General features: G+C 47.1%; 1 protein-coding gene and 1 pseudogene across 3 annotated transcripts in view; both read left to right on the forward strand.

Moving 5' to 3' along the window:
* The first annotated feature begins 6461 nt into the window (after positions 1-6461).
* Positions 6462-25949, forward strand: part of CYFIP2 (cytoplasmic FMR1 interacting protein 2) — a 132505-nt gene continuing 113017 nt past the window's right edge. The window contains exon 1 of one of the 3 annotated variants that reach the window (XM_008255326.4): positions 6462-6618. The gene's annotated coding sequence lies outside the window, so the exon portion shown is untranslated. Of the gene's footprint in view, positions 6619-6927; positions 7023-25949 lie in introns of those variants that run through there. The other 2 variants (XM_002710339.5, XM_008255327.4) reach the window with 2 other exon arrangements.
* On the forward strand, positions 18757-20292 carry LOC100352239 (actin-related protein 2/3 complex subunit 1A-like; annotated as a pseudogene).

A 25949-nucleotide genomic window follows, 5' to 3' on the forward strand; every position in this document is an offset into this window, starting at 1 on the left:
TTGATATCCATGCAGAGAATTTTCATGATAGGCATTTTACCCAAGCTGGTTGAAGTTCTGTATGTATGTTTGTGTTAGGACCTGGAGTCTTGAGGTCCAAACAAGTGCTGATCATAGTAATAGTCATAGAGAGAGTCCGTTGAAGCAGCCAAGTAGATCTTGATTCCTCATCCTCTAGGTTGACCTCCCATGCCCACCTTTCCACACCCAACCAGAACTTTTGAGAAAGTCATCACTTTTCACTTTCTCAAAGACTGGTTTTGAGTAGACATGTCTGTCACTGAGACAAGCAACACAAACATTAATTTACTTTTCTACTTTGTCCTTCTCAAAGCAATTTCCCATCTATGTTTGCTCTCCACAGCAGTTTGTGGATTGCACTGGGGTGGCGTTCTCGCTTGACAGAGAAGGCAAGGGATACACAGGGAGGTTAATAGCTGCCTGGAGTCGTAGAACAGCTAAACACCACTTAGAACCCAGGACTTATTCCAAGTCCTGTATTCTTCTTAAAGGTCACACCAACTGAAGGCCATGTTTAACAATAATAGTAACTATCATTTTGAGCAGTTGTAATATACCAGACTCTGTTTAGTGTGTTACATTTATTATTTCATTTAATCTTTGTTAGAACCTAAGGGATAGACACAATTAATACCATCTCAACTTTACAAAGAGACTAGGGCTCAGTAAATTAGAGAAATCACTTGTAGTTCCACAATTACTATGTGGCAGAAAGCGGGCTTGGAGTGAATCCTATCTGTCCCCAACCAGTCTACAGGACTGATTTGGGGACCATTTATACCTCTCAGGGTACAGCAGCACCAGCCACTGTACCTCAATGACATTGTTGTTCACCAAATGCAGTTCAGAATACGCTCCAACATTCCTATTTTATGTTTTACCAGGAACTGTTGTAAGTAGCATTTGTTTAAATAAAGATAAAATGTCCTTGGCTACCAAGTTCTCTGTAAAAGATATGACTTTCAGGGGAGTCAAGGTCTCTAGAAGTAGCGGAAAAGGAGCAAAATGAGAGAAACAATGTAGAGACTGGAAGGCATCCGTATGTAAGAGGCCCAGGAGAGAGCTGCAATGTTTCAGCACCAAAATCCTCCAGCAGTTTCCATCCATAAAAAAAAAAAAAAAACCAGGAATAATTTTTAGAATTTTGTGAAGATGAAATGAACCTATCCATATAAAGTGCTTAGCATAAGGACTGGCCCCAAGTAAACATTCAATAAATGTCCGTTTAAAATAGATGCTTTAAAATATTGTTTCAGATTCAAAGACAGAGCTAAGACAGCCTTCCCTGAAGGAACACCTTGGGTCTGAGTCCAGCTAGCTTTGGGTAACCTTTCCCCTAATTTTTTTGTCTATAAAATGAGGCAATTGTGAGCAAGTGGTCAGGTTTTATCTCCTGGCCAATGTAAACTGTATAACTGACCATCAAGTGTCTCCTTTCCTCCTAACCACGTCAATGCTAAGAACCAAATGTGTGGGCCTACTGTAGCAACCTCATAGCACAAACAGTTGTTTTTTTTCTTTCCTTTTTATTTATTATTTTTTGGTCCACTGCATATTTTTCTCTCCAACTCCTACTTGAATACTTTTCTTTCTTTTTCAAAAAATTTCTTACATTTTAAATTTTTTCATGTAATGTATTTTTTTATAAAGGAGATTTGTTTATTTGTTTGAAAGAGTTACAGAGGTCGGGGGAGAGACACAGAGACAGAGATAGATCTTCCATGCACTGGCTCACTCCCCAGATGGCCACAATGGCCAATGCTGGCCAGACTGAAGCCAGGAGCCAAGATGGGTGTCCCACATGGGCTATCTTCTACCACTTTTCCCAGGCCATTAGCAGGGAGCTGGATTGGAAGTAGAGCAGCAGGGAATTGAACTGTCTCCCACAAGGGATGATGGCATCGCAGGCAGCAGCATTACCTGCTACACCACAATGCCGGTCCTGTATAAAGTGTTCTTGTTACTTGTTCTTGTTACATGCTTTTGGAAGAAGCTAACATACTAATCAACACATGTATTTAGTTTGGGATGGGGGAAATGAGTTTCATGTAATTGTGATAAAAGCATGCATTTGGTGACAGCACCTTGGACAATTTATTTAATTGGCTTTAGCTGCTTCAATTATGAAGTGACACAAATGCTTATATGTTCCCCAAAGGATAATTGTGAAAATCAAACGGGGTAAGGCATTTGGTAAATGTCAGCCACCTCCACCACCGTCGTCATCATCATCATCATTATTCATGTTTCTCGCAGAACGAGTTCTCATGCTTGTTCCGGATACTCCACTGCAGATTTGTATGAAGCAGGATTTGCTGATGGTTTTAGCATGTATGCATGTATGTATGTATGTTTAAAAGTTTTGTGTATTTGAATAGCATAGTAAGAGAGACCAGGAGACAGAGATTGTCTATCCACTGTCTATCCACAAATGGCCACAACAGCTAGAGCTGAGCCAGGCCAAAGCCAAGAGCCAAGCAAGCCTATTCAGGTATCCCATGTGGGTGGCAGGGACCCAAGTACTTGGGCTGTCATCACTGCCTTCCTAGGTGCATTAGAAGGTAGCTGGATCAGAAGCTGAGTAGCCAGTACTTGAACTGGCACTTCAATATGGGATCCATTATCATAAGCCATGGCTTAACTTTAAGCATGCTTGCCACTGTTGATGGTTTTTAAATGGAGACCTAAGTAGCCTAAGTAATTTGAAGCTTTTCTACAAACAAGGTAATATTGCCAACATGAAGCTATAACGTGTGGGCCATAGCTTCGCAGTGGGCAAAGAAATTCTCACTTTATAGCCACAATCCTGTCATTTCTAATGGTGCAACCTGGGTTTGTGTGTGCAGGAGATCTCAAGGTAGTAGTCAGACAGCTATAAATTTCTTTTTTTTTTTTTTGAAAGATTTATTTATTTATTTGCAAGTCAGAGTTACACAGAGAGAGGAGAGGCAGAGAGAGAGAGAGAGAGAGAGAGAGAGAGAGAGAGATTCCACCCGCTGGTTCACTCCCCAATTGGCTGATCTGAAGCCAAGAGTCAGGAGCTTCCTCCGGGTCTCCCACATGGGTGCAGGGGCCCAAGGACTTGAGCCATCCTCTACTGCTTTCCCAGGCCATAGCAGAGAGCTGGATTGGAAGTGGAGCAGCTGTGTCGTGAACCAGCACTCTATGAGATGCTGGCACTGCAGGCAGCAGCTTTACTTGCTACACCACAGGGCCGGCCCCCAGCTATAAATTTCAATGGCAAAGTGCAAGGTTTTATCTTCAATTGTTTTTTCAGCCCACTTTTCAAAAAGGTTTATTTTATTTTATCTGAAAGGTAGAGTTACAGAGGGAGACAGGGAAAGAGAAATCTCCCATCCACTGGTTCACTCCCCAGATGGCCGCAAAGCCAGGATCCAGGAGCTCTATCTTGGTTTCCACTTGGGTGCGGGGGTCCTTGGACTTGGGCCATCTTCCACTGCTTTCTCAGGTGCGTTAAAAGGGAGCTGGATCAGAAGTGGAGCAGATGGAACAATAACCAGTGCCCTTATGGGTTACTGGAGCAATGCCAGCACTTCAATCCACTTTTATTAAACTCCTGTTAGGTACCAGGCTTTGAGGAGACAATGAGAACAAGACAGGCATATATGCCTGCTCTCTTACATTTTATGGTCTAATGGGGGGATGCAGGCAAGCCTGTGGACAATTACAACAGAATAATCCGTGCGATGACAGAGGATGCCCAGGGAGCTGTGGAATGTGGACATCTAATCCCAACCTACCCCAGACACAGAGCCATCTTAGAGGAAGTGACAGCCACAGGGATACCAGAGGATGAACAGAAGTTCCGCAGGTGCACTAGAAGAAAGTGTGGAAGCGGGGAGGGCAAGGGAGAACAGTGTTCCATGTCGGAAGCCAGCCTTGTGCAAAGGTCAAATGCAAGAGAGAACATAGCAAATTTGGGGAACTAAGAGAGGTTCCTTAAAGCTACAGCATAGCAAGCTGGTTGGCATCAAAGAGCCGGCAGAGGCAGATGCCAGGTCATGAAGACGCTTGCCGTGGGGAGCCACTGAGATGTTTTAAGGCCGACAGGGACATGCTCTTTAACACACGTGATCACCCACATTTAGAGGGATGTGGGAGTGTATCCAGCCGACTCCATTTTTTGGATGGTGAAACAATGGGGTGAAATTACTTGCCTAAGACCATTCTTCTGTTAGTTGCAAAACTAGGACCAAAAGACAGCCCTCTGAATTTCCAACACAGTGGCCTCAGAAGACCATAATGCTTCTTCCTTTTTAAACAAACAGAACTCAGAGGCCCAGTGATTATTTTTGCCCAACATTTAACCAAATATGTAAGTAATGGTCTCTTTGTGTAAAGACAAAGAACAGGAAGAATTATGTCTTCCAGAAAACTGCAATATCCAAATCACATGCCCTTTAGAATAAAATTTGATTTATTGGGATTCTTTTTTTTATTTGTCATCACCAGCATTCAAGATCTGAAGATCACAGTGGAGGGGCCATTCCTGTGGAACGGTGGATTAAGCAAGCCACTGCTTGCCAATCCAGTGTCCTGTCCCATATCAGAGTGCTGGTTGGAGTCCTGGCTACCGCATGTCCAATCCAGCTCTCTGTTAAAGCAGCAGAAAGTGACCCAAGTACTTGGGTCATTGCCACCCATGTGGGAGGCCAGGATGGATTTTGGGTCCTGACTCCTGGCTATGGCCTGACCTAGACCTGGCTGTTGTGGCCATTTGGGGAGTGAACAAGCAGATGGAAGATTCCTCTAACTCTTCTCTGATGCTCTCCCTTTCAAGTAAACAAACAAATAATTCTTTAAAAAAAAAAACACAGTGGAAAATGAAAAATTACACATAACAGAAAAAAAAAACTGGGTTTCATTTTTGCAGCCATCCTCCAAAGACACTCCCACAGCTTTCTCATATGACACCAGGGACAGAATGGTACCTGTATGTGCATGTGTATACATAACATATGTAAGTGATCCTTTCAGAAATAGCAATTTCAATTAGACTGAGTGTTGTAACATGCCACTATGAAGGATGGGGACTTCTGAGCATTTGGGAAATGAGGGAAGATCAGTGAGAACAGAGACTTCAAAGTCCTTTCCTGAGAGATGAGTAACATGGCTCCTCCCTAAACAGCTCTTAGGAGGAATAGCAGAGGGGCTGGTGTTGTGGCGCAGCAGGTAAAGCTGCCGCCTGTAATGCCAGCATCCCATTTGGGTGCTGGTTCGTGTCCTGGCTGCTGCACTTCTGATCTAACTCCCTGCTAATGGCCTGGGAAAAGCAGCAGAAGATGGCCCAAGTGCTTGGGCCCCTGTATCCACAAGGGATAACTGGATGAAATTCCTGGCTCCTGGCTTCCAACTGGCCCAATCCTATCTGTTGGGGTCATATGGGGAGGGAACTAGAAGAAGAAAGATCTCTCTCTCTCCCCCCCCTTCCCCCCTCCCCCTCCTTCTGTAGCTCTAACTTTCAAATAAAAAAACAATCTTAAAAACAGAACAGCAGAGTGATGAAATATACATGGTGGGCCCTAACAAGCATTTCAGAGAGGTTCCTTGTAACAGACTGTGTGCCTTCCGTTCCAGTTGCATGCACTCCACAAGGTCCCAAACTGGGCACCCGACTTGTCCTTGGAGGGGTGCGGGGCAGCTCTCTTTGCTGGGAGCAGAGTGGAGAGGCCTTGCTCAGGTGTCCGCTGGTTGGGATTTCTTGCAGCCTCCCTTCAGCCTGGTCTCAAGGCTCCACCGCGCGGCATCCTAATGAGCACTGTCTCTTTGAAGAGCCCCAAGCAGCAGATACAGAAATCTTGAAGATAGAGGTGTCGTCCTCCCAGTCCCCCCACTTGCTTGCTGGGAAGAGCTCCCTGTCACCCGTTCTGACCATGAGGCAACGCTTCCTGAGTGAAGTTGAGGCGAGCGCTTGCTAAAGTGACGGCAGCTCCACGGGACTGAGAAGCAAAGACGCCATACTCACGCATGGAGCGGTACTAGGGAGCCGGGTCCAGCCAGTCCCCAGCCCATAGCCTCTATCACATCACCGGGGTTCCGTCCTCACTGAACTGCTCGCGCTGGACCTGGACACGGGCCAGGGTGACTAATGCCCGGCGCTCCCGATAGACGATAAGCCCCACGAGGGCAGCAACCGTGTCTTTTACCAATGAGCACTTGAGAGACCCGCGAGGGCAGTCCCTGGCGCAGCAGGTGCGCGTTCCTGGCGTCGGGGGCAATGCGAAGTCCTCCCTCCCATTTCCAGCACCAGAGCAGGGCGACCCGCGGCCCCGGGGCGGGAGCCTTGGGCTCTGAGCGGCCCTCTGAGCCTGCAGTGCGGGCCAGGGCTGCGCCGGCCGCACAGTGGGCGCCTCAGGAGCCCCTCGCCGCAGCCATTTCCTGCTCTTTGTGTGACAGCGGCGGCGGCGGAGGGGCAGGGCCTCTCGGCGGGGGAGGAGCCGCGGCCGGCGAGGGGCGGGACCGAGGGCGGGCCCAGCGAGGCAGCCAGCGGAGCCGAGGCCGGCAGAGCATCCTGCGCCCCGGCGCGGGGCCCTGCGGTAGCCTCGGGCCCCTCCCCTGGACCTGCCACAGACCCAGGTAAGCGGCGCTCTCAGGCCTCGGAGCCGACGGGGAGCCGGGATGCTGCTGGGGACCGGGATGCAGCCGGGAGGATGCGCGAGCCGCCGGCGTCCCTTTCCCAGCCCGCGGGGGGCGCCCCACCTAGCGCGGCCTGGGAGCCCCCGCAGCTTCAGGCTCAGGGCCTTGGGCGCCCCTTTTGCCTTCCGGCCCACTGTGGGCCTCATGGCGCGGACCCTCTGCCGAGAGGCGCTGGCACAACGCGGAGCTAGGGCGCGGTGGCGGCGGCGGCGGCAGCCGCAGCAGCAGCAGGTGCGCGGCCTGGGCCCGAGCCGCGGGCCCGGGGAAGAGGCGGCGCTAATCCCGGAGATCGGAGACACCTGCAGCGGCCGCGAGCCGGGCTGCAGCCACGTCTCCGCGCCCAGGTACTGCAGAGCCCCGGCCGCCGCCTCTACCGCCGCGGCCACCATCACCTCCCCCGGGCCAGCGAGAGCAGCCTGGGCCCGCCTGGCATTCGCCTGGGGCACACAGCGCCTTGCGGTGAACGTGAGATGGGTGGGGCGAGGGACGCAGCGGCGATGTTGGGGGTGGAGGGCGTTGGTGAGGGAGGAGGCGCATAGGACCTGCTTTGAAGCTTCGGGCCTGCTCTGGCATCACTCTCCCCCGGTGTCTGCGAGCTGGGAGGAGGTGGGGGAAGGGATGAGTGGGCTGGCTCGTGGGAAAAAGGTTGGGTTTTCTTACGCTCTGAGGAACCGGAAAGATGTGTCCCTGTCTGTTGTGCCCACTGGTTCTCAGGCCAGCCGTACTACCCCCGCAAAGATACAGCCACCTACATGTACAGGGAGATACAGTTCTCTATACAGAGACCCCCCAGCTGGCAAGGACACCGTGATTGCACGGGGTGCCCTGCCCAGCCCAGGGAATCTGATTTTGATCTATGCCGGCCTCCTTTCCACAGCACATGGAAACACTCAGGTGCTGATGAGCCATCAGCCATCATCCCAGCCAGGCCCAGAGCGGTACAGGGATCTTCCCCCGGTGTGGATAGGAAGGGCAGATTAGGAGAATGCTGCTTTCTATGCCAGCATCCTCATGAAGGCAGTGTGTCTCACATTTCTCCTGGATGTGGGCCCTATTAGAACTGGTGCCAGCAGCCCCAAGAGGTCAGAATCTAGGTCCATGTCCATGGTCAGGTTGAAGGCCATGGAGTTTTTCTCCACCATCAGACCCTTCTCTGACTCCTACATCCATGCAGCACTGCCCCACCCCATTCTCTAGTGTCAAACATGGTTTTCTGGAAGGGAGCCAGTGAGCGTTTATCTGGAAGAGCTGTGTACAAATGAATTTCCCATTTGATGCCAAGCAGGTGCTTTGGAAGTCATTTGACCAGAAACAGAAGATGGGATGCATTTTAATAGGACACAAACTTCAAGTCAAAATATTTGATGTCTCAAATGGTGCAGTTCTGAACTGTGAGCTGGACATAGGGCTGGGGAGCTGGGAGCTCTTTGGAGGAAGAGTTCCTTGAAATGACAGCATTTTCAGCTGTCAGCTCTGTGTTCAGCAAGGATAGCTTTGGCCCCTGAGGGTAGGAATACTGTAGGAGTGAGAACACGTGTGTGTGTGTGTGTGTGTGTGTGTGTGTGTGTGTGTAAATGGTCAGGGGTCATGGTCCCCAGAGGTATTTGTTGAGCACCCAGTGCCCACCTGTGGGATGTGAAACTTTTGCATAGAGTTACTCATTGGCACCAGCTGCCATCTGCCAGGGCAGTTATTAGGCCAAAAGAAGAGTGTGTTACTGCTTACAAAGCCAGTGCCTCTAGCTACTTCTGTGCACTGAGCCTCTGACTGGGGGCATTAGCTCTCTGCTCACTAAGCTTCTTTATTATATTTCCTGACCAGTTGTGACCGGTTCTGTAGGCACCCAAGGCTGTCTTGTTCAGTCCCTGCTGGAAAATGGAAAAGGAAAAGCTTGCTTTAGGCACTAGGCCAAGAATGGGCTATACAATCCAGGAGGGTTTGGAGAGTTTTAGTTAAATCAGAGACAGGCCCCAAGCAAGATGGAGCCATGAGTGTGAAGTCTGGTGAAGGGCCCCAGGAGAGCACTGCACGTCCCCTCTGGTAAATCATGCACTCTTGGGTGCGGAGTGGGCCTCCGCTGCTGCCATTGACCGGAAAGCTGAATTAGGTGATGAATAGACAAGAAGCTCATTAACATGGGGAACAGCACTCCTGGAGAACAGTGCAGGGCTCCAGTCCCCACATTGGAGGCTCAGCCTACACACTCCAAGAGGCTTGTTCTGGCCACTGTGAGCCCCGGGGTCCCACCAGGAGCTTCACAAAATGGCCTTTTGTAGCCTCCATGTGGCCACCCTAACAATGAGTCTGTTTCTTTCCTGGCAAGTATTAATTATTCACTCACTGGTAGTTGACGAAGCCAGACATCAGTCACCCCACTGGAGCTTTTGTGAAAGGCCTTTGGCCTTGTCCTTTTGAGCAGGGCCACGTCTAGGCCCCAAAGGACAGCCTGCATTGGCAGTGGAGGTGGCCAGAGGGGGTGGAGCGGGCCGTGCCGGGGAGGAGCCGCTCTGCCTCTGGATTCTCCTATTGAATGGGGGCCGTATGCACGAGGCAAACACTCATGGTCTATTTATATATTTCTTATATAATCATTAAGGGTTCAGTTCACAGGAACAGCTCTTACCAACCCCTCCGCTTCCAGAGCGTCCCTGAATGTTGCTGTTTCAAAGGGAGCTGGTCTCTGTCACCAATAAACCCAGCTTTAGGTTTACCTGCCAAGGGCAGTGAAAGGGAAGGTGACAAGACGTGGCGGCAGTGAGGGCTTCGGGTAGGAGGTGCCCTTGAGCGGCACGCGGAGGTGGGGAGAACGTGAGTAAGCAGGCAGAGGGAGAGGAGCAGCTGAGCAGAAGCACAGAGGGAGAGCTCACGTTTCAACACTCAGAGTTCAGGAAGCACGTCTTCCTCTGTATATTCAGCATTTTGCAACCAAACAAAAATGTGCAGGGCGTGCTTGGCTTCCCCAGGCACACAGAGCAACGCCGTGGACTTAGGACACTGGATTTATCCCTGGCTTGCTCTGTGCCTTTAAACCAGCCGCGACCTCTCTGCCTTTGCAAACTGAGCAGTGGAAACAGTGTGCACACCTTGTTACCTGCCTGCAGATGAGATAACGTCTGTAAATCCCAGTGTGAGAAGAAGAGGCTCCTGTAATGAATGTGTGGCTCTCTTGGACGGGTGCCCTCCTTTCCCAAAGGAACAGTTTATTCATTATATATTATGTGTCAGTTTAAGCTGAATCTGTGCCTTGTGTGCACCATTGAAGCAATAGGAAGCTGAAAGGCATCTTGTGACCCAGAGATTATGCCAAGGCCCCTGTCTTGCCTTGTCTGTACGAAGACACTGCAGAATTCAGTCAGCGGGTGTGGGCATCGTCCCAGGATGCAAAGAGGTTGGATATTGGCTTCCTAGCCATGGCTGTTAGGCTAAGGGATGTGTGTGATGTGACTTAGAGGCTGGCTATTTAAGTCACAGTACTTGGGTCCTGGTGACGGAGGAGAAAATGAATTGGGTGCACATTCTTAGAAGAACTTGTTCTGTAAAGGCGAAGCTTGAGTTCAGGCAGCATGCCTTACAGCCGCATACTGGCTGACCGCATGCTGATAGACTTAAGGCACTTCACGAGCAGGGCGATGAGAGAGGGAAGTCATTACAACCTTTTGGAAAGGGCCCAAGAAAGACCCTGTGGCGACTTCTAAAGTAGCCCTTTGGGGTTTGTGTTTGCATCATCCTTAGGTCATTGCAGAGCAATGGTCCTCGGATTCTAACCTCTGGGTGTTTGGTATGTCCATATCATAGGCTGTCTGTTGTCACTGCTGGCCGGTGAGGCTGTCCTCAGAAAGCAAAGGTGGTGGACGGGTTAGGACTCTGCCAGAGACTTCGGAGTTTGTAGCAGCTGCCTCTGTGGGTGGAATCAGAAATCAACTGGGAATGAATGAGATAATTGTCTGACCTCACAGAAGGCCCAGCTGAGATCAAAGAGAATCTCTAGGGTGGGCCCTCATGGAAGACAGTCAGTGACTCAGGGATACCTTAAGTGAAGGGATACCTGAGAACTGTTTTCAACTTGTGCTTTAAAATAGATGTTTTAGGACCAATTTTGGCAAGGTGTGAGGCAAGAGTTAAAAATAAGGGCTGAGCCCTCAACCTCTTAGGCTGTGATACCTCCATACGGAAAAGAGAGGAGACCTGCTTCTTATGGTTGAGGTGGGAACCGTGTGACAGAATATTGTATAGAAGACCCCTCAGATTCTTATGATACTAAAGCTGATGTTGCTGTAGTGCTTTAGAGGACCTGTGTTTATTTTTTAACCAGAAGACATGAATTTGGATCATTGGTTCATGCATTTACCAAACCATTCATGAAGTGTCAATTCAACAGGCAGTGCCTAGGAGGTGCCCAGCTCTGTGCTAGTGCTGTGGGCCAGGCCCAGGAAAGATGGCTAGCCCTGGTATGGTTTATGATCTAAAGAATCAGCAGATATAAAGCAGTGTGTAGTGCAGTCGAGAATTTAGAAGTCTGGACTGCAAGTGGCACAGTGATCCAGAAAAGCAAAGGGAGTTGTAGACTTTGGACAAAGCATTTTGAAAGAGGCTTATCTTGACTTGGACCTCTGTAAGTGAGTAGGACTTGAGAAGGGGAGAGGGCAGCTCACAAGGGAGTAAAGACCCAAAGCAAGGCTGTCTTGGGACAGGTTAGGGCGCCCTGTACACCTTGGCACAGTGGTGCATGGTGCACAATGGGAAAACGTTGTCTCTGGCGAAGCCGTTTGTCTGGAATGACCCCACTCTGGTCCGAGGCATTTGCTTTGGAGCTGGAAGGACACTGAGAGAGGCTCAAGCCCAGTGACGCTTAACTGTTGGCTTTTTTATCCCTGCCACCCTTTTTTATTACACGTGATGGACAGTCGTGGCATGCCTAAGGCATCACATCCATAGCCAGCCTCCCAACTCTGCCGCAGCTCCCCTGACTCAAGAGAGGAGAAAAACATGCACACAGTGACAGGATGGGGATACTTGGTACCCTCCCCACACTTACAACAAAAGGGACCTCTTTACAACCCCAGCACTTCAGCTGTTACAGAAGCTACCCACAGCAGCCTGCACAGTGCAGCAGTCCACAACTGCTGCCAGGCCAGCCTCCATGTTTTATAGCCAGGGAGATCTGTGCTTCTTGATGAGTGACAATGTGATGTGTGTGTGTGCATAAGTCAGTCTTTAGGCCCAACTGTGTTGGAGTTGCAGTTTCACAAGGGTGAAGCTGAGGTCTGCAGGCCCCTGTCCGCCGACCGCCCTGAAGTCTCTGTGTCCGCAGCAGATACAGCAGTTTCCCTTTCTGAGCTTCAGCAGGTGCCTCTGGGAGGCAGCGCCCCTCCCCAGCTGCAAGACACAAGAGTGTCCCTCATGCGGCACTTGGCCCCACCCAATCAGCAAGCTGCCTTCAGAGCCAAGTCTGCCCCTCCCTGGAGGACTGGGGCCGGTGCCCTGAGTTGCTGGTAGCTGCCTGGTTTGGTTATCAACGGAAAGGCCTCCCCAACCTTGACAACACAGGAAGCAGCTGAGTAAAATGGCAGCTGAACCGACAAGTCCTTGAGCCTCACCGAGATCCTTTTCTCTGCCCTGTGGTAAGCAGCAGGGAAGGGAGGCCTTCCCTGGAGGCCGTGCTGAGGCTGACGGGACTCCTCTGCTCTGACCTCAGGTCCCCTGGGCGGAGAGGAGCTTCAGGTGACACAGCCTCTGTTCCCAGCAGAAAGGCAGCAAGGGACTTCCACGGCACAGGCTGCCTCTCCAGCCGGGGCTGGTTCCCAGCCAGATGTCAGAACTGCCAGCAAGGTGTCCTTGGGTTGTTGTTTCTTAAAGTCAGTGCTGAAATTTGGACCAAAGCAACACAGGCACTTACTTGAAAATAATCAGGTAGTACTGAAAGACTCATAGTGAAAAACAAGCCCACAGTGCCCGCCTTCCTCTGGGAGCCGCTGCTTCTCGCTCGCCTTTTCTTCCCGTCGTGGCCTCCAGATCGCTCCGTGATACGCTTACACTGCTGGTTCTTGATTTATCTGTTCTGTGCAAGGTCTGTTTACTTCCTGCTGTGACAGATGAACAGTTCTCCTCCCTCCCTTGACTGCATCTCCCATTACAGCAAGAGCTCTAGTCTACCCTGAATCACACTTGAAGCATCCGAGTTGTTGAGCTGTGTGAATGACCATTAGGGGAGGGCCAACTGAGGGCCTTGGATTGTAGTTCCTTTTGTCCATGGTTTTATGTTTTGTTGCAAAATGAGAATTCCTTGCCCAAGTCCCTCCTCTGCCTTGGTTTTCTCATCCATGCAAAGAGGTCAGGTAGAAAGAGAGCTGCACTCCCTTCCTGCCCTTGCTCTAAACCATGAAGCCTGTCTCCTTGCCCACCCCAGAGGAGTCATTCCCCCAAGGTGGGCAGCCTGGGACCTGCAGTGAGGTGCAGGCAGGCAGGCGGCACACAGGCTAGTTTGGGCCTTGCTTCCTGGTGCAGTGCAGTGGTGTGGAGGTGTCTACCGCTCTGTTTCCCCTGCTGTCCCCTGTTGATCTTTGCTCACCACAGCCTCTGCTAGCAGGAGCAGCATCGTAGTCCCCAAACTCCTGCTTCATCTCCAGCTTTCTTTGCATCTCTCCTGCTTCTGGTATACCCAGCGTTTCCCAAAAGTAGTCTGAAAAACGCTAACGTGTTAGAGTAACAGCTTTCTTGAAGTCGAGTTGACATACTATATGATCCACCCATGCAAAACATACAGTGAGTGTAATATATTTAGAGGGTTGTGCAACCATAATCACAGTCAATTTTAGAACTTAGGCAGCACCACCTATTTCCCCCTGACAGGCACTCCCAGCTTAAGGCAACCACTAAATAGTTGACATCTCTATGGATTTGCCTATTTTGAGAATGGTGTAATAAATGTATTCGATAAATGGAATCACTCAGTTTGTGACTGGCTTCTTTCACTTGCATAACATTTCTAAGATTGATCTGTGTTGTAGGAAGTATCAGTCCATTTCTTTTTATGGATGAATAATATTCCATTTTTGGATAGACCAATTACATTTATCCATTTATCAGCTGGTAGACACTTATCTATTACAAATGCTACGATGAACGTATGTGTGCATATTTTGGAGCATATATGTATTTTTGTTTCTTTTGGGGTTATGACTAAGAATAGAGTTGTTGGGTCAAATGGTAACTCTGTTTAAAAATTTAAGGAACTAGCAATCTGTTTTCTAAGGTCACCGTACCTTTTTACGTTCCTGCCAGCAATGTTGCTTCCAGTTTGTCTATATCTTTGCTCATACTTGTTATTTTTTATTCCTTTTTATTATGACCATCCTAGTGGGTATGAAGTGTGTCACTGTGGTTTTGATTTGCATTTTGCTCATGACTAAAGTTATTCATCTTTGCGTGTGCCTATTGACTAATTGTGTATCTCTCTGAGAAAAGTTCAGATCCTTTGTCCATTTTAAAAATTGGGTTTTCATTACTGAGTTTTAAGAATTCTTTCTATATTCTACATACTACTCTGTATACTTAGCTGATAATATGTTTGGAATTTTTTTTCCATTCTGTGAATTGTCTTTTGCTTTCTTGATAGTGTCCTTTGAAGTTAAAAATTTTTTAATTGTGATGATGCCTAGTTTATATTTTGTGACACATGTTTTTGATGTCATCACATAATCCAAGGTCACAAAGATTTATTCCTACATTATAAGAGTTGTATTATTTTAGATGTTACATTTAGGTCTTTGATCCACTTTTGGTTAATTTTTTGTTTAGTATGACATAGGAATCCAACATATTAAAACAAAGACTGAGACCAGTTCAATGACTGAGTTAATAAATTTTACTTGAGGGACCAGTACTATGGCATGACTGGTTAAAGCTATGCCTCTGGTTTTGGTTCATGTCTCAGCTGCTCCACTTCTGATCCAGCTCCCTGCTAATGCACCTGGGAAAGCAGCGGGAGATGGCCCAAGGGCATGAGGCCCTGCACCCTTGTGGGAGACTCAGAAGAAGCTCCTGGCTTTAGCATGGCCCAGCCCTGGTTGTTGGAGCCATTTGGGAAGTGAACCAGTGGATGGACAATCTCTTGCTTTTACTCTGCCTTTCAAATAAATGAAATCATTAAAAAACAACAACAACAAACAAACAAACAAAAAACAACTTCCTTGAGCAAGGAAAAGGTTCTAGCAGTGCAGAGTGAAGGCAGCTTTGAATGCCCCTGGGTAACACTGTAGTGAGCTGCTTTTATAACTAGAGAGACAGGAAATGGCACACAGGTTACCTGATTGGTGCAGTGTGGCATTTGCGTTATTTATGTATAATTTAGCAGCCCCCAACCTGTGATTGGCCAAGGCTTGGTTACCTAGCTACAAGAGTATATTAGGTTACAATGTGCTTGTAAACCAAGCTGGGTTGTTGTTCCCTACATACGGAGGCCACTTGGGGCAGTTTGTTTTTCAAGAATAGAGGCTGGGTTAGGCTAATTTATTCCAGTTAAATAAACTTAATTTCTTTTGCTTATGGATAGCCAGTGGTTTAAAACGCACCACTTGTTGATAAATGCCCTTTTGGAGTCAGCGCTGTAGTCTAGCGGATAAAGCTGCTCCCTGCAGTGCTGGCATCTCATTTGGGCACTGGTTCAAGTCCCGGCTGCTCCACTTCCCATCCAGATCTCTGCTGTGGCCTGGGGGAAGCAGTAGAAGATGGCCCAAGTCCTTGGGCCCCGGTACTGTGTGGGAGACATGGAAGAAGCTCCTGGCTTTGGATGAGCACAGCTCTGACTTTCAAATAAATAAATCTTTAAAAAAAAAAAAAAAAAACACCAAGTGTCCTTTCTCCATTGACTTGTCTTGGTAACCTCATCAAAAGTCAATTGATGGGGCTGGTGTTGTGGCATAGTGGATTAAGCCACGGCCTGCAGGGCCAGCTTACGGTATGGGCACTGGTTCGATCTCCAGCTGTTCTACTTCTAGTACAGCTCCCTGCTAAAGCCTGGGAAAAGCAGTAGAGGATGGCCCCTGTATCCACGTGGGAGACCCAGAAGCTCCTGGCTCCTGGTTTCAGCCTGGCCCAGCCCTGGCTATTGCAGCCATTTAGGAAGTGAACCAGTGGATGGAAGATCTCTCTCCTTCTCTGTCTCCCTCTCCCTCTATAACTCTGCCTTTCAAATAAATAAATAAATCTTAAAAAAAAAAATAAAGTCAATTGATGGGGATAGGTGTTTCACCTACTGGTTAAGGCACTCAGAATGTCTTAGGAGAGTATATGGGTTTGAGCCAGTGCTGGCTCCCGCCTGCATCTTCCTGCTAATGCAGACCCTGGGAGGCAGCAGGGATGGCTCAAGTGATTGGGTTCCCACTTAGGTGGGAGGCCTGGTGAGAGTTTCTGGCTCCTGGCCCATCTCTGGCCATGTAGACATTTGGGAAGTGAACCAGCAGATGGGAGATCTCTTGATTTTGCTCTTGCTCTCTGTATCTCTGCCTGTCTGCCTCTCAAATTAATAATTTTCTTTGAAAAGGCAGGTGACTATAAATTTGAGAGTTAACTTCTGCATTCTCAATTCTCTTCCATTGATCTCTATGTCTCTTTTTGTGCCAACACCACACTATTTTGATTACTATAGCTTTATAGGAAGTTTTGAAATCAGGATGTATAAGTCCTCTAATTTTTTTGTTCTTTCAAAGATTGTTTTTGCTATTCCAGGTTGCTCCCTCAAATTCCATGACTTTCAGGTTTAGTTTGTAAAAAAAAAAAAAAAAAACCAAAACAAAACAAAACTAAGATTGATTTATTTGTTTTGATTGAGTTTCAGAGAGAAGAGGGAAAGAGAGATGGATCTTCCATCTGCTGGTTCACTTCCCAGGTGGCTGCAACAGCCAAGGCTGCGCCAGGCCAAAACCAGGGACCAGGGACTTCATTCAGGTCTCCTACATAGGTGGCAGAGCTCAGATACTTCGGCCATCCTCGGCTACTTTTCCCAAGTTATTAGCAGGGAGCTGGATCAGCAGTAGAGCAGCCAGGACACAAACCAGTGCAAATATGGGATGCTAGCATCACAGATGGCAGCAGCTTCAACTGTAGTTCCAAAATGTCAGTCCCCTTATAAACCGCAAAGAAGTCAGCTGAGGTTTCAATAGAGGTTGTGTTGGATCTGTAGATGAGTTTGAGGATCATGCCTTCTTGACAATATTACTATTCCCATCTACAAACACAGGATATCTACTTGTTTATTTCAAACTTTAACCTTTTCAAGAATGTTTTATAGTTCTCAGACAATTATGTTTTATACTAATTTTGTTTTTCCCAAATAACCTGCAAACTACAAAACATTATGTTATACACTTATTTTGTTAAGTTTATTCCCAAAGTATTGTAATTTTTGGATGCTATTGTAAGTAAAAGTATTTTCCTAACTTCATTTTCGGGTTGTGCATGCTGATACTGTATCCTGAAACCTTACTGAACTTTTTATAGCTTTTTTTAAAGATGTATTTATTTATTTGAAAGGCACAGTTAGAGAGGGAGAGATAGAAAGAGAGGTCTTCAATCTGCTGGTTCACTTCCAAAATGACCGCAATGGCCAGAGCTGAGCTGATCCAAAGCCAGGATCCAGGAGCTGCTTCTGGGTCTCCCACATGGATGCAGGTACCAAAGCCATCTTCTATTGCTTTCCCAGACCATAGCAGAGAGTGGAATCAGAAGTGGAGCAGCCGGGACTCGAAGCAGCGCCCGTGTGGGATACCAGCACTGCAGGCCAGGACTTTAACCTGCTGCGCCGCAACGCTGGCTCCGAGACACTATTTTATTATTTTATTATTTTAATTTAATGTTATTTTATTTTATTTATGTTTCTTGAGCACTCTTTATCTACAAAGCCATTAACATGGATTAATTTATTTAGTTTTCAAATCCTATGAGGTATGAACCATTGTCATTCCTTAGATTAAAGAAGAAAAAAATGAGTCTCAGAAAGGTTCTATCCCCTATCCAAGGCCACACATCCAGGTATTGTCAGAGTCAGGATTCTGACTCAAGCCATCCAGTTCACCACCACGCCAGAAAACCTCTCGCAAGCATGTCAGTGCTGAGCATACGATGATTTTAGAATATACCTCGTCTTATACTTATTTTCATTGATTTTATTTTTTATAATTCTTCTCTGTTTATGACAAGCAGTGGTGGTTTTATACTTGTGATTGTGGTATAAAACTTCCTTTTAAAATATATTTATAAAGTGGCAAAAAAGAGTATTTAGAAAAAATATTTAATAATTGTACTGGTAGTTTCTGGATATGACTGCATATTCTATGTTGATTTAAATGGCCTGTGCTATTACTAGCTAAGGAGGAAGATTGGAAAGCTAGGAGTGACGACATGGTCAACTTCAGGTCATCTTATGTCCCCTGAGTTGTCAGGAGACTCAGGTGTGGTCTAACGTTCTTTATTTGGTTTGTCTTCAATGCCTGCTGTTTATGGCCCTCTGCTAAGGTCTTTGCTTTTCAGTAATGGGTAAGAAATAATCTCATACCTTGAGTTGCTAGTGCATGGATATTTCTACTCTAGGGAGAACACACTCTTTGATTTCATGAGCAAACTCTGATTGTTGGTGGCCGCCTGGACCTTAGTATCTCATGTGAAGGGTTCTGAGGCTGCCTCTGGACTCAGTGCAGAATGGAATAGAACTGTTTTTACTTAGCAATGTCAGTGCAGGCAGGAGACGTGAAAATGAAGGTGAAGGTTTTTGTGTCCTTTCTGGATTCTGAGAGTATAAGAAATAGAAGTGCATGTACTTAAGTCCATGCTGAAGCCAGGCGTGTCAGAAGAGAGGTACACATGTCATAGAGGGAAGACAGGCAAGATCAGGACTTGGAATGTTAGCAGAGAGAAACTTCATTTTGTAGATCTCTGCTTACAAAATATTGAAGCTGATTACTTTAGGAGCTCAAACGTTCAACGTTTCCATCACTTAGATGAAGTTCTTTCTGAAACATAAATGTCTGTTTGGTATTTATATTTCTTTTCCTGGCCCTGCTTTTATGAAGTTAGTGTCTTGGTTCTCCGCACGCGCCCACTGGAGCCTGTTTGCGTAGACTGACCAGAGTCCGCGAATTCGCTGCTCCAAGCCCAACTCCAGCTTTCTGTGTTTTGAGAACACTAAGAATAATGTCTCTGCATCAGTGTTTACTAGAGCCAGTCACCTGACACGCCTGGAACAGGGATCGTACCTGACTCGAATTGTGAGGTTCCATGATGACTATGCTGAACATCTTAAGGCATTAGCACACCATTTTCCAAAATGTCCATTTTACATTCTCATTATCAGTTCTTGGGTCCCTGCCCATCTGGGAGACCTGACTTGAGTTTCTGGCTCCTTACTTTGGCCCTGGCCCAGCCCTGGCTGCTTTAGGCATTTGAGATTGCCCTCAGTCCCAGGAATCACGAAGCGCACATGTACAAAAAGAATGGGAGCCGGTGGGTGAAAGCTCATGAACTCAAGGAGCACAAGGGACACATTACAAGTGTCCACTGGGCTCCTACGAGCGACCACGTGGTCACCTGCGGGGCAGACGCAATGCCTACGTGTGGAGTCAAAAGGGCCGCGTCTGGAAGCCAACCCTGGTGATCCTGAGGATTAACCATGCTGAGATTTCTGTGCAGTGGTCGCCCCTAGAGAACAAATTTGCCTTGGGAAGTGGAGCACGGCTCATTTCTGTTTGTTCCTTTGAGTCTGAAAATGACTTGTGGGTCAGCAAACACATTAAAAAGCCAATAAATACGCTCCAGTCCTCAGCCTGGATTGGCATCCAAACAATGTTTTACTGGCAGCAGGATCTTGCTTCTTCAAATGCAGAGTGTTTTCTGCCTACATTAAAGAAGTGGATGAAAAGCCAGCCAGGACACCCTGGGGCAGCAAGATGCCTTTTGGCCAGCTGATGTCAGAGTTTGGTGGCAGTGGCACTGGGAGCTGGGTCCACGGGCTCAGCTTCTCTGCCAGTGGAAGCCACCTGGCCCGGGTCAGCCAGACAGCACCATATCCATTGCTGATGCCTCAAAGAGTGCAGATCTCCACGCTGAAAGCCAAGTTCCTGCCACTCCTCAGTGTGTCACTTGTCTCAGAGAATTGCGTTGTGGCTGCCGGCCATGACTGCTGCCCGATGCTCTTCAGCTACAATGACGGCAGCTGCCCGACCGTTGTCTCCAAGCCAGCCATTCCAAACCAGAGCATCCAGCGCAGTGTGGCTGCCCTGGAACGCTTCCGCAGCATGGCCCAGAGGGCCTCGACCGAGGACCGCAACACGGCCTGGAGATCTGCGCCAGAACGGTATCTCTCAAGTGTCTGTTTATGAAGGGGACAAGCAGGACTGTCGCGGAGTTTGCACAGTTGGTATCAACGGAGCCATGACAGTTTCAGATTTCAAGATCTTAGAGTCTTCCATCCAGGGCCTCCGGATAATGTGAAGCTGCGGGAGCCTCCGTCATCCGGCATGACAAACTGCGGCTGCCTGCGGCTCTGCAGTTTGCAGGATGGTGAGGAAAGCCAGCCCCAAGAAAACACTGAGCACACGGCCCACCCTGCAGATTCCGCGTAGATACCGCATGTTTGTTTGACTGTTATTGGTGAAAGTGTCGGTTTTTAAAAAGCAGCAGTGAGTTTTTTTCTTTTTTTTTTTTTTTTTTTTTTTTTTTTTGTGATTTCATTCCATTCTTGACCAAAACTTCTCTTTAAGTAGTTTCTTATGGAAAATTGTCCACTAATTTAAAGGAAAGGGTGAGGGAAGGATGTAACTTGCCCACTAGAAAAGTAAATAAAAATCTTAAATGTGAAAAAAAGAAATAAAGTTAGTGTTTTGGACAAAGGAAAGTCTTTCTTGATGTCTTAAGCTCCCTGGTCATCTACTCGTTGAACTACAATTGATCAAGTTACACACGCATGTTCACAGAAAAGTTGGGCTTGGATTAGACCCAGTGCCTACCCTCAAGGAGACAATAGGAGAGAAAGTGTGGTCAGTCACGTAATAAAGTATTGTAGATGTTATGCAAAAAGAAATACACTGGGTTACTGCGGACCAAAGGAGAAAGTGGATCCAGAAGGGCTCTTGGGGGAATCAGAGGGGCTGCCTGACGAGGCAATAATTTTGGTAGGTCTCTGAATTCTAGGATCATTCGGGAGTTCTTCAGACACTTGCTGGGGCTCCATTGTGTGTCAGTGACATTCATAGCACTTTGGCAGGCCATTGTGCTATGTAGAGTTCTTGCTCTGACATTCAGTGGCCCAGACACCTGCATCTGTGTGGTTCGCCTGTCTGTCCTGTATAGCTTTGTTTGACTATACATGATCCACTGTTAGACTGCTACTTTCAGCATCCAGGCATCTCCAAACCTGTGACTTTATTTTACAAACTGGTACAGGCAGTACCCTAAAAGTGGTGTCATGTGTCTGAGATGGAATTTGAAGCTCCAAGATCTGACCACTGAATAATGGATTTTTCCTGTGAAACTTTTCACTCCCTGCCCACTCAGAATGAGCTGCATGGTCCATTTTGGTATACTGCGGAATCGTTAGAGATAAGCAATTTGTCACTGCCTGGCTCTCCTACCTGTGAAGAAACTGGCTGTGACATATGAAGGGGACTCAGCTCCATGGGGCGCTGTGACCTGTGGAGCCATATCCTGTGAGCAGACTTCAGTTCCCACCACCCCAGCTTATACCCATGTTGGGACAGCAGACTCTGCTCCACGTTCCTGCTTTGGGTTTTCCCTTGCTTGGTCAAATGCCATCCCTTGAAATATTTTTAATGGAGAGGGTCTAAGCCTTTTATTTTTTTATTTATGTATATTTACATATATATACACACACATCTATGTATTTATGCATGTGTGTTGTGTGATTGTGTATATGTGTATATATAAAACATAGGGGTTGATATACATGCATACATACATGTGTATAAATGTATATGTAGAGTGATAGCATGTGTATAAAACATAAGGAGGCAATCTTGATGTAGAGATTAAGACTCCTCTTGGGTTGCCTGCATTAGCATCCCAGGACTTCAGGGTACCTGAATTTGAGTCCCATCTGCCATCTGATTCCAGCCTCCTGCTGATGTGGGAAGCAGGTGATGGTTCAAGTAGTTGGGTCCCTACTACCCACATGGTAGGCCTGGATTGAATTTCAGGCTCCTGGCTTTGGTCTAGCCCAGCACCAGCTGTAGAGGACATTTGGGGAGAGAACCAGCAGATGGAAGCTCTCTGCCTCTCTCTCTGTCTCTGTTTTTCAGCTTTTAAAATAAAGTCAATATTTATTTATAAACATTATAAAATATAACTTCTAGCTGGAGGATCATGTAGATAAGGAAAACATTTTCTGGCCTGATAATGTTCATGAAACCCAAAGATGACAGCTCATCTTTCTAGCTTGTCAGGCTCTTGTTTTTTGTGAAGAAGGAAAGGCAGCCAAACCAGGGGAAAAACGTGCTTGGACCTTTGAAAAAGGCACAAGAACAGGTGTGATCTGGAAGAAAAGGCATAGAGCTAGGAGGCAAGATATCTGTTTCTCCCTTGCCTCTGCCACTAGCTGACCACGTGACCTGAATGAAAGCATTTACTTCTCAGTAATACAGTGTTCTCAGAAAAAGTGCAAAATAACACCCGCCCTTTCCAGTTAATAGAATTGTGATTAAAGAAATTAGTGTGAGGGATCTACAGAATTGAGATATTAGTGGAATAATATTTTCCTTTTTGTGTAAGAGTTGTTGCAATGTTTAATTCATCTGCTCTTTTGAAAATGGAAAATGCACCAGCTAATGTCAAAGAGAGTTACGGCCAGAGGTGGGCGGGGGGCATTATTTTGGACTTAGTTCCTGCACTAGGCCCCAACAGCTCAGACCAAACGAAAATGGACTCACTCATGCCAGGTGGCACATAATTGAACTGAATCTTTAAGAAAGGAAACAGATCCCAAAACTGACCAGTTTTCCCAGAAAACACAAGATTCGAGTGCCTTGGGACACAAGGTTGTCTTCCCTGCTTTAACCCTTCCAAAAAAGAAACCTGATGTTGACCTGTTCAATCTCTCTGTTCCCACCTTAAGGAACCCACCCTTCAGCCATTGCCCAATAGGAGTTCTCGTTTTATTTTGTGGAATGGAGGCTGCTCTGATTCATGAATCACAAAGTGAACTACGTCTGTAGCTAAATTTGTTGTCACTTGGACTTTTATCCTGAATGTTTCCTGAGTGCTTGCTGTATGCTGGCTGCCGTGTTCAGGATCTGCATGCAGTAAACTTATATAATCCTCAGAATAAGTCACTGAGACAGGCACTGCTGTCATTATCATCCTTCTACAGACAAGACACTGAGGTTCAGAGAACTTCAGTACCGTGCTTATGGTTGTGTAGCTAGTAAATGGCAGGTGACAGATCTGAACCCAGAACCCCGGCTGCCCCACTGTGCTAGCCTAGGATTCCACTTTATTAAAATATCTTATGTTTTCATTCTCCTTCTGGAAAGTTAAAAAAGACAATGCAAATCTTTGGGTAACAGGGAGGTTTTAAGTGTGGATGTCAGAACCTGCGTTTGGGCCGGTGCTGTGGCTCAATAGGCTAATCCTCCACCTGCAGCGCCGGCAGACCAGGTTCTAGTCCCGGTTGGGGCGCCAGATTCTGTCCCGGGGTTGCTCCTCTTCCAGGCCAGCTCTCTGCTGTGGCCAGGGAGTGCAGTGGAGGATGGCCCAAGTGCTTGAGCCCTGCACCCACATGGGAGACCAGGAAAAGCACCTGGCTCCTGGCTTTGGATCAGCACGGTGCGCCGGCCGCAGTGGCCATTGGGGGATGAACCAATGGAAAAGGAAGACCTTTCTCTCTCTCTCTCTCTCTCTCTCACTGTCCACTCTGCCTGTCAAAAAAAAAAAAAAAAAAAAAACCTGCGTTTGTTAAACCAGTTTCCCTTAGCACCTACCCTGCATTTCTGGGACTCAGCCTCTCTGATTTGAGGTCTGGCAGTCAACTCAGACTTGGGGGAGTAGCCCCTAAAGTCCTTCTCAGAAGCAAATGGCCTGTGAACCCGATGCTGTTACGGCTGACTTTGCGTTTGCTGCAAAGATGCTCGAATGCCCCCCCCCCCCACGGAGAGGGTGCAGCTGCATTTGTAAATGATGCTCGCTCAAAAACTGATCATCTAAAAATACTTTGCTGATCTCTTCAAAAATGACAAAATGGCCACGTGGCTGTAGACTGAATGTGAAGAATTGTTTTCATTTGGAAGATTGCATAACCAGCTGAGCACTCAGGCCAGAAGAGAAGGGTTATTTTCCTGTGCACCTCTGTTCAAATTTGCGGAATGTTTTTCCTGCTTGATTGATGTGGGTTTGGCAGTGACTGCCAACACTTGAGCTAAAAATGTCCGATTTCCTGCTCCCTTAGGCAGTGAATGATCTACAGACACACAGGAATCCATCAGTGAAGTTATGTGTTTACAATGAAAAAAGAAAGATTGCACTCCTGTCAACAAAGACCCTTTAATGTATTGTGGATTGCTCACTTACTCTTTTCTGGGGAGGTGCACAGGCACTGCTGTGTCAAAGGGGAAAATCTTAAGGGCTATTCTAGCAAGTGAGTATTTTGAGTTTGCAAAGGCTGCAAGACACCCAGGTTGGAGGAGAAATGCAAAGAACCAGGTAGGAAGCAAGAAAGGACTTTAAATAACTTGGAACTTAAACCTTGGGTTCAAAATATGTAAATCTGATGGGGGGTGGAGTTCAAACATATGTAAAACCAGAGAGAAAAATATAATGAACCCCTATATGTGCATCCTGTAACAGCAACAGTTACAACACCTGGCTGATTTTGTTGTATCAGTTACTCTCCCCTCATCGGGTATTCTGTGGAAGGAAAGCCATTTATAGTGTTCTTCATAGTTTGATAGGTATTTCTATGGATCAGGACTCCAACTGAATGTCATTATCATACCTAAAAAAGGACTCTGTTTCCTTCATAAGATTGAATATCTAGTCAATATTAATTTTCTAGTTTTCTCACAAATGCTATAATTTTATTTCTATATTGTCAAAAACCTGTTTTTATTTGAAAGTCAGAGTTGGGGCCGGCTCTGTGGCATAGCAGGTAAGGTCACCGCCTGCACTGCCGGAGTCCCATGTGGCTGCCGGTTTGAGACCCAGCTGCTCCACTTCCGATCCAGCTCTTTGCTATGGCCTGGGAAAACAGTACAAGATGGCACAAGTTGTTGGGCCCTTGCACCCACATGGGAGACCCAGAAGAAGCTCCTGGCTCCTGGCTTCAGATTAGCACAACTCTGGCCATTGCAGTCATTTGGGGAGTGAACCAAAGGATGAAAGACCTCTCTCTCTCTGCCTCTGCTTCTCTGTGACTCTGCCTTTCAAATTAATTAATAAGTTAAAAAAGAAAGAGTTACAGAGATGGAGAGACAGAAAGAGAAATCTTCCATCTACTGGTTCACTCCCCAAATGACTCCAACAGCCCGGGCTAGACCAGGCTGAGGCCAAGACCCCAGAACTCCATATGGGTGGCAGGGGCCAAGCACTTGGGCCATCCTCTGCTGCTTTTCTAGGTAGATTTGCAAGGAGCTAGGTCAGAAATGGAGCAGCTGGAACTAGAATTGCTGTTCATAGAGGATGCCAGCGTTGCTGACAGTGGCTGAACCTGCTGTGCCACCATGCCAGCCCCTATAATTTTATTTTTATGGTGGGTTGTTTCAGATAGAATCCAAATAAGGTCGACACACTGTGATCGTGTGTTAAATCTCCTACAACCTATATTCCCCCCTCCCCCTTTTTTCCTCTCTGCAGGCTACTTACGGAGTTGTTTGTCGTACGTGGTATTTGACTGATTACTGTAAAGCATTACAATGTGTTCTTCTGCTCTTTTGTGTTTCCTGTGAATTGATATAAAGCCTTGATGAGATTCGGGTGTTTGGTTTTGGGTCCAGCACTGTTTTAAATGATGATGCAGTTTTTCATTAAGAAGCATGTAATAGGGACCAGCATTGTTGTTTAGGGGGTAAAGCCACCACCTGTAATACCAACAGCCTATATAGGCACCGGTTCATGTCCCTTCCGTTCCACTTCTGATCCAACTTCCTGCTTATAGTCTGGGAAAAGCAGTAGAAGATGACCCAAGTGTTTGGGCCCCTGTCATCCATGAGGCACACAAGATGAAGCTCTGAGCTCTAGCCTAGCCATTGCAGCCGTCTGGAAAGTCAATCAGCAGA

The sequence above is a fragment of the Oryctolagus cuniculus genome, chromosome 6 (assembly GCF_964237555.1).
Source record: "Oryctolagus cuniculus chromosome 6, mOryCun1.1, whole genome shotgun sequence".
Lineage (NCBI taxonomy): Eukaryota > Metazoa > Chordata > Mammalia > Lagomorpha > Leporidae > Oryctolagus > Oryctolagus cuniculus.